Below are 9,867 nucleotides of genomic sequence, written 5' to 3'. Positions count from 1 at the left end.
AGCTAAGGTTAGTAAATTTGATTTTTTTGGGATGCTAGGATGGGTAAATTGAAAAAATCTAATCTTGTTTTTATTTATTTTTACAGACAAAGAATATGATAAGCGACCCCGTCTGGACATGGACTTCACACTTGGATCCAAGCTAAGGTTAGTAAATTTGATTTTTTGGTGGTTTTGGGATAGGTAAATTGAAAAAATCTAATCTTCTTTATTTCTTTTTACAGGACAAAGAAGATGATGAACGACCCTGCCCTGACATGGACTTCACTCTTGGATCCAAGTTAAGGTTAGTAAATTTTATTTTTTTGGGATGCTAGGATGGGTAAATTGAAAAATCTAATCTTGTTTTTATTTCTATTTACAGACAAAGAATATGATGAGCGACCCCGCCCTGACATGGACTTCACACTTGGATCCAAGCTAAGGTTAGTAAATTTGATTTTTTGGGGGTTTTGGAATAGGTAAATTGAAAAAATCTAATCTTCTTTTTCATTTCTTTTTTCAGGACAAAGAAGATGATGAACGACCCCGCACAGACATGGACTTCACTCTTGGATTCAAGCTAAGGTTAGTAAATTTGATTATTTTGGTGTGGTGGGATGGGTACATTGAAAACATCTAATCTTGTTTTTATTTATTTTTACTGACAAAGAATATGATAAGCGACACAGCCTGGACATGGACTTCACACTTGGATCCAAGCTAAGGTTAGTAAATTTGATTTTTTGGTGGTTTTGGGATAGGTAAATTGAAAAAATCTAATCTTCTTTTTCATTTCTTTTTACAGGATAAAGAAGATGATGAGCGACCCCGCCCAGATATGGACTTCACACTTGGATCCAAGCTAAGGTTAGTAAATTTGATTTTTTGGTGGTTTTGGGATAGGTAAATTGAAAAAATCTAATCTTCTTTTTCATTTTTTTTTACAGGATAAAGAAGATGATGAGCGACCCTGCCCAGATATGGACTTCACTCTTGGATCCAAGCTAAGGTTGGTAAATTTTAATTTTTTGGTGGTTTTGGGATAGGTAAATTGAAAAAATCTAATCTTCTTTTTCAATTCTTTTTACAGGATAAAGAAGATGATGAGCGACCCCGCATAGATATGGACTTCACACTTGGATCCAAGCTAAGGTTAGTAAATTTGATTTTTTGGGGGTTTTGGGATAGGTAAATTGAAAAAATCTAATCTTCTTTTTCAATTCTTTTTACAGGATAAAGAAGATGATGAGCGACCCCGCATAGATATGGACTTCACACTTGGATCCAAGCTAAGGTTAGTAAATTTGATTTTTTTGGTGTGGTGGGATGGGTAAATTGAAAAAATCTAATCTTGTTTTTCATTTTTTTTTTACAGGACAAAGAAGATAATGAGCTACCCCGCCCAGACATGGACTTCACTCTTAGATCCAAGCTAAGGCTAGTAAATTTGATTTTTTTGTTATGGTGGGATGGGTAAATTGAAAAAAACTTAATCTTGTTTTTCATTTCTTTTTACAGGACAAAGAAGATGATGAGCGACCCCGCCCAGATATGGACTTCACTCTTGGATCCAAGCTAAGGTTGGTGAATTTTAATTTTTTGGTGTGGTGGGTTGAGTAAATTGAAAAAATCTAATCATGTTTTCATTTCTTTTTTACAGGACAAAGAAGATAATGAGCTACCCCGCCCAGACATGGACTTCACTTTTAGATCCAAGCTAAGGTTAGTAAATTTGATTTTTTTGTTATGGTGGGATGGGTAAATTGAAAAAAACTTAATCTTGTTTTTCATTTCTTTTTACAGGACAAAGAAGATGATGAACGACCCAGCCTGGACATGGACTTAACTCTTGGATCCAAGTTAAGGTTAGTAAATTTTATTTTTTTGGGCTGGTAGGATGGGTAAATTGAAAACATCTAATCTTGTTTTTTATTTCTTTTTACAGGACAAAGAAGATGATGAACGTCCCCGCCCGGACATGGACTTCACTCTTGGATTCAAACTAAGGTTAGTAAATTTGATTTTTTGGGGTTTTGGGATACGTAAATTGAAAAAATCTAATCTTCTTTTTCATTTCTTTTTACAGGACAAAGAAGATGATGAACGACTTGCAAGGCCATGGACTTCACTCTTGGATCCAAGCTAAGGTTAGTAAATTTTAATTTTTTGGTGTGGTGGGATGGGTAAATTGAAAAAATCTAATTTTGGTTTTTATTTCTTTTTACAGGATAAAGAAGATGATAAGTGACCCTGCCTGGACATGAACTTCACATTTGGATCCAAGCTAAGGTTAGTAAATTTGATTTTTTGGGTGTGGTGGGATGGGTAAATTGAAAAAATCTTATCTTGTTTTTCATTTTTTTTTTACAGGACAAAAAAGATAATGAGCTACCCCGCCCAGACATGGACTTCACTCTTAGATCCAAGCTAAGGTTAGTAAATTTGATTTTTTTGTTATGGGTAAATTGAAAAAATCTAATCTTCTTTTTTATTTCTTTTTACAGGACAAAGAAGTTGATGAACGACCCCGCACAGACATGGACTTCACTCTTGGATTCAAGCTAAGGTTAGTAAATTTGATTTTTTGGGTGTGGTGGGATGGGTAAATTGAAAAAATCTTATCTTGTTTTTCATTTTTTTTTTACAGGACAAAAAAGATAATGAGCTACCCCGCCCAGACATGGACTTCACTCTTAGATCCAAGCTAAGGTTAGTAAATTTGATTTTTTTGTTATGGTGGGATGGGTAAATTGAAAAAACTTAATCTTGTTTTTCATTTCTTTTTACAGGACAAAGAAGATGATGAGCGACCCCGCCCAGATATGGACTTCACTCTTGGATCCAAGCTAAGGTTGGTGAATTTTAATTTTTTGGTGTAGTGGGTTGAGAAAATTGAAAAAATCTAATCATGTTTTCATTTCTTTTTACAGGACAAAGAAGATGATGAGCGACCTCACCCGGACATGGACTTCACTCATGTATCCAAGGTAAGGTTAGTAAATTTGATTTTTTGGGGTTTTGGGATGGGAAAATCGAAAAAATGTAATCTTGTTTTTATTTCTTTTTACAGTCAAAGAAGATGATGAGCGATCCAGCCTGGACATGGACTTCACTCTTGGATCCAAGTTAAGGTTAGTAAATTTGATTTTTTTGGGATGCTAGGATGGGTAAATTGAAAAAATCTGTTTTTCTTTTCTTTTTACAGGACAAAGAAGATGAAGAGCGACCCCGCCCAGACATGGACTTCACTCTTGGATTCAAGCTAAGGTTAGTAATTCTTTTTTTGGTGTGGTGGGATGGGAAAGTTATAAAAATCTAATCTTGTTTTTCATTTCTTTTTACAGGACAAAGAAGTTGATGTGTAACCTCGCCTGGACATGGAATTCACTCTTGTATCCAAGCTAAGGTTAGTATATTTGATTTTTTGGGGGTTTTGGGATTGGTAAATTGTAAAAATCTAATCTTGTTTTTCATTTCTTTTTACAGGACAAAGAAGATGATGAACGTCCCCGCCGTGACATGGACTTCACTCTTGGATTCAAGCTAAGGTTAGTAAATTTGATTTTTGGGGGTTTTGGGATACGTAAATTAAAAAAATATAATCTCCTTTTTCATTTCTTTTTACAGGACAAAGAAGATGATGAACAACCCCGCACAGACATGGACTTCACTCTTGGATTCAGGCTAAGGTTAGTAAATTTGATTTTTTTGGTGTGGTGGGATGGGTAAATTGAAAAAATTTAATCTTGTTTTTCATTTATTTTTACAGGACAAAGAATATGATAAGCGACCCCGCCCAGATATGGACTTCACTCTTGGATCCAAGCTAAGGTTGGTGAATTTTAATATTTTGGTGTAGTGGGTTGAGTAAATTGAAAAAATCTAATCATGTTTTCATTTCTTTTTACAGGACAAAGAAGATGATGAACGTCCCCGCCCAGACATGGACTTCACACTTGGATCCAAGCTAAGGTTAGTAAATTTGATTTTTTTGGTGTGGTGGGATGGATAAATTGAAAAAATCTAATCTTGGTTTTTATTTCTTTTTACAGGATAAAAAAGATGATAAGTGAACCCGCCTGGACATGAACTTCACACTTGGATCCAAGCTAAGGTTAGTAAATTTGATTTTTTTGGTGTGGTGGGATTGATAAATTGAAAAAATCTAATCTTGCCTTTATTTCTTTCTACAGACAAAGAATATGATGAGCGACCCCGCCGGGACATGGACTTCACACTTGGATCCAAGCTAAGGTTAGTACATTTGATTTTTTTGTTGTTTTTGGATGGGTAAATTGAAAAAATCTAATCTTGTTTTTCATTTCTTTTTACAGGACAAAGAAGATGATGAGCGACCTCGCCCGGACATGGACTTCACTCATGTATCCAAGGTAAGGTTAGTAAATTTGATTTTTTGGGGTTTTGGGATGGGAAAATCGAAAAAATCTAATCTTATTTTTATTTCTTTTTACAGACAAAGAAGATGATGAGCGATCCAGCCTGGACATGGACTTCACTCTTGGATCCAAGTTAAGGTTAGTAAATTTGATTTTTTTGGGCTGGTAGGATGGGTAAATTGAAAACATCTAATCTTGTTTTTCATTTCTTTTTACAGGAGAAAGAAGATGATGAGCGACCCCGCCCGGATATGGACTTCACTCTTGGATTCAAGCTAAGGTTAGTAATTGTACCACCAGCGTTAGCGCTGGCGGTACACATGGTTTTAGTCCCGTCCGGTCCGTTCCGCCGGCTCCGCCGGCTCCTGCGGCTCCGCCGCCATGTTACCATTACCGCTTCTCCTCCTAGTCGGTAAGGGCCCCCATACCCATCTCTTGGATTTAGGTCACCTATAATCTCAACTCGTTCCACGTAAAATTTGGGCTTTGTCGGTATTGGGGTCTAGGTGTGGCACTCATTGCAATGCACCCTTGTCCAAAAATGGCAAAATTAAATGCTAATTATCTACCCTACGGAAGGAATTATGGGAAAAATTTCTACAGACAGCTTTCCAAAAGTCATATGTGTAGATTTCAAATATGCCCTTGGATTTGACCTTTGACCTTTATTTCAAGGTCAAACGGGCAAAAATTTTCAAAAAAATGAATTTTTTTTCGAAAAAAAATTTATTTGCGCTGTTATTCAGACACCACACAGACTTAACCAATAATATTATTGGAAAATGTTACCCTTCAGGTCATCTTTCATCTGTGTGAATTTGGGGTCAATCGGTGCATTTTCACAGGTGTAGCGGCCATAAGATACCGAAACTGAAAACTGTCTCTAATTCGGGAACCGTTAATGCTAGAGACCCATTCTTTTTTGCATTTTGTAGAGCATGTAAAGCCCAACACTGAAGGTGGTTTCCGTTTTTTTGTATTCCATATGGTTTTCGAGTTACGCTGTATCAAAAAGTACATATTGGTGGTGAAAGCAAAATGTGCAGTACGGTAATGGATAATAAATTTTGAACTCCGGAAAAATAAAACATAAGGCTTGGCAAAGCAGACAACTTGTGGTCAAAAATGACATTATTTCATCAAATTTGAACATCTGGAACTTCAGAGCACCTCCCATTTCAAGAATTTTGACCAAAATGACCTTTTCTTTATTTTAATTAAATTTTTCCGTAGGAAATTTATTGCACATTATGGTAACTCCAAAATTATAACATTTAGTCCCTTATATCTCCAAAACTGGCAGAGATAAGTCCATAGTTACTATTGAAGTTGAATAGGAAGTCATGTACTGGCAATCTTACTGTGACCTTGAAATTGACCTTTGACCTACTTTTCACCATGAACTGAACTTTGCAAATTTTGCCTCCCTTTTATCTCCAAAACTGGCAGAGATAGGTCCATAGTTACTATTGAAGTTGAATAGAAAGTCATATACTGGCAATCTAAATGTGACCTTGAAATTGACCTTTGACCTACTTTTCACCATGAACTGAACTTTGGAAATTTTGCTTACCTGTTATCTCCAAAACTAGCAGAGATAGGTCCATAGTTACTATTGAAGTTGAATAGGAAGTCATATACTGGCAATCTAAATGTGACCTTTAAATTGACCTTTGACCTACTTTTCACCATGAACTGAACTCTGCTAATTTCTTTCTCTTTTAACTCCAAACCTGGCAGAGATAGGTCCATAGTTACTATTGAAGTTGAATAGGAAGTCATATACTGGCAATCTAAATGTGACCTTGAAATTGACCTTTGACCTACTTTTTATCATGAATTGAACTTTGCAAATTTTGGTTCCCTTTTATCTCCAAAACTGGCAGAGATAGGTCCATAGTTACTATTGAACTTGAATAGGAAGTCATATACTGGCAATCTTACTGTGACCTTGAAATTGAGCTTTGACCTACTTTTCACCATGAACTGAACTTTGCAAATTTTGCCTCCCTTTTATCTCCAAAACTGGCAGAGATAGGTCCATAGTTTCTATTGAACTTGAATATGAAGTCATATACTGGCAATCTAAATGTGACCTTGAAATTGACCTTTGACCTACTTTTCACCATGAACTGAACTTTGGAAATTTTGCTTCCCTTTTATCTCCAAAACTAGCAGAGATAGGTGTATAGTTACTATTGAAGTTGAATAGGAAGTCATATACTGGCAATATAAATGTGACCTTTAAATTGACCTTTGACCTACTTTTCACCATGAACTGAACTCTGCTAATTTCTTTCTCTTTTAACTCCAAACCTGGCAGAGATAGGTCCATAGTTACTATTAAAGTTGAATAGGAAGTCATATACTGGCAATCTAAATGTGACCTTGAAATTGACCTTTGACCTACTTTTTATCATGAATTGAACTTTGCAAATTTTGGTTCCCTTTTATCTCCAAAACTGGCAGAGATAGGTCCATAGTTACTATTGAACTTGAATAGGAAGTCATATACTGGCAATCTAATTATATATATTTTTTGCATTTTTTGAGAATTCTTGTTGATTTCATTTTTTACAGCTTGTCAAGCACAAGACTGGTGGTGGTGGTGTCCCTTTTTTGTGTGTGGGGGGGTCTATACGATCGCGCTTACTCCAGCCGGTGGTACAATATTCGGAGGCGGTATCGCCTCTCTGATCCTCTAGTTCTTTTTTTGGTGTGGTGGGATGGGAAAGTTATAAAAATCTTATCTTGTTTTTCATTTCTTTTTACAGGACAAAGAAGTTGATGAGCAACCTCGCCCGGACATGGAATTCACTCTGGTATCCAAGCTAAGGTTAGTATATTTGATTTTTGGGGGGTTTTGGGATTGATAAATTGTAAAAATCTAATCTTGTTTTTCATTTCTTTTTACAGGACAAAGAAGGTGATGAACGTCTCCGCCCGGACATGGACTTCACTCTTGGATTCAAGCTAAGGTTAGTAAATTTGATTTTTTTGGGGGGTTTTTTGATTGGTAAATTGTAAAAATCTAATCTTGATTTTCATTTCTTTTTACAGGACAAAGAAGATGATAAGCGACCCCGCCCAGATATGGACTTCACTCTTGGATCCAAGTTAAGGTTAGTAAATTTAAAACATCTAATCTTGTTTTTCATTTCTTTTTACAGGAGAAAGAAGATGATGAGCGACCCCGCCCGGACATGGACTTCACTCTTGGATTCAAGCTAAGGTTAGTAATTCTTTTTTTGGTGTGGTGGGATGGGAAAGTTATAAAAATCTAATCTTGTTTTTCATTTCTTTTTACAGGACAAAGAAGTTGATGAGCAACCTCGCCCGGACATGGAATTCACTCTTGTATCCAAGCTAAGGTTAGTATATTTGATTTTTTGGGGGTTTTGTGATTGATAAATTGTAAAAATCTAATCTTGTTTTTCATTTCTTTTTAGAGGACGAAGAAGATGATGAACGTCCCCACCCGGACATGGACTTCACTCTTGGATCCAAGCTAAGGTTAGTAAATTTGATTATTTGGGGGGTTTGGGATAGGTAAATTGAAAAAAATCTAATCTTCTTATTCATTTCTTTTTACAGGACAAAGAAGTTGATGAACAACCCCGCCTGGACATGGACTTCACTCTTGGATACAAGCTAAGGTTAGTAAATTTGATTTTTTTGCTGTGGTGGGATGGGTAAATTGAAAAAATCTAATCTTGTTTTTCATTTTTTTTTTATAGAACAAACAAGACGATGAGCGACCCAGCCCGGACATGGACTTCACTCTTGGATCCAAGCTAAGGTTAGTAAATTTGATTATTTGGGGGTTTTGGGATAGGTAAATTGAAAAAAATCTAATCTTCTTATTCATTTCTTTTTACAGGACAAAGAAGTTGATGATCAACCCCGCCTGGACATGGACTTCACTCTTGGATCCAAGCTAAGGTTAGTACATTTGATTTTTTTGTTGTTTTTGGATGGGTAAATTGAAAAAATCTAATCTTGTTTTTCATTTTTTTTTACAGGACAAAGAAGATGATGAGCGACCCCGCCTGGACATGGACTTCACTCTTGGATCCAAGCTAAGGTTAGTAAATTTGATTATTTGGGGGGTTTGGGATAGGCAAATTGAACAAAATCTAATCTTCTTATTCATTTCTTTTTACAGGACAAAGAAGTTGATGAACAACCCCGCCTGGACATGGACTTCACTCTTGGATTCAAGCTAAGGTTAGTTAATTTGATTTTTTTGTTGTGGTGGGATGGGTAAATTGAAAAAATCTAATCTTGTTTTTTATTTCTTTTTACAGGACAAAGAAGATGATGAGCGACCCCGCCCAAATATGGACTACACTCTAGGATCCAAGCTAAGGTTGGTAAATTTGATTTTTTTGGGGTGGTGAGATTGGAAATTGAAAAAATCTAATCTTGTTTTTCATCTCTTTTTACAGGACAAAGAAGATGATGAGCTACCCAGCCCGGACATGGACTTCACTCTTGGATCCAAGCTAAGGTTAGTAAATTTTAATTTTTTGGGGTGGTGGGATGGGTTAATTGAAAAAATCTAATCTCGGTTTTTTATTTCTTTTTACAGGACAAAGAAGATGATGAACGACCCGCCCGGACATGGACTTCACTCTTGGATCCAAGCTAAGGTTAGTAAATTTTAATTTTTGGGGGTGGTGGGATGGGTAAATTGAAAAAATCTAATCTCGGTTTTTATTTCTTTTTACAGGACAAAGAAGATGATGAAAAACCCCACCCAGACATGGACTTCACTCTTGGATCCAAGCTAAGGTTAGTACATTTGATTTTTTTGTTGTTTTTGGATGGGTTAATTAAAAAAATCTAATCTTGTTTTTCATTTTTTTTTACAGGACAAAGAAGATTATGAGCGACTTCGCCTGGACATGGACTTCACTCTTGGATTGAAGCTAAGGTTAGTAAATTTGATTATTTGGGGGTTTTGGGATAGGTAAATTGAAAAAATCTAATATTTTTTTTCATTTCTTTTTACAGGACAAAGAAGATGATGAGCGCACCCACCCGGACATGGATTTCACTCTTGGATCCAAGCTAAAGGGGCCCGCACACGGTGAGCATTTGGCGCGCGCCACTTGCGCTGCACCGTTTTCTCATCGTGTGCGGGCTATTTTGGTGAGATTTTTGCCTCTCGCGCGGCTGAGCAAAATATCTCACGTGTTTGATATTTTTGGTCTCTTGAGGCAAATGTCTCAGCTTGTGCGGGGTGCAAGCGCTGATCGCTCACGCCATGCCAACAATGTGCATGTGCCGGTAGCCGGATATGGACTTCACTCTTGGATCCAAGCTAAGGTTAGTAAATTTTAATTTTTTGGGGTGGTGGGATGGGTAAATTGAAAAAATCTAATCCTGTTTTTCATTTCTTTTTACATGACAAAGATGATGAAGCGACCCCACCCAGACATTAAAATCTGACCGTCTTCTAGAAGGCCCAGAAGACGGTCTCAAG

Source organism: Lingula anatina, chromosome 1 (genome assembly GCF_051362555.1).
Source record: "Lingula anatina isolate TDL-2025a chromosome 1, LinAna3.0, whole genome shotgun sequence".
Taxonomy (NCBI): Eukaryota; Metazoa; Brachiopoda; class Lingulata; order Lingulida; family Lingulidae; genus Lingula; species Lingula anatina.
Note: the sequence above shows the minus strand (reverse complement) of the source record.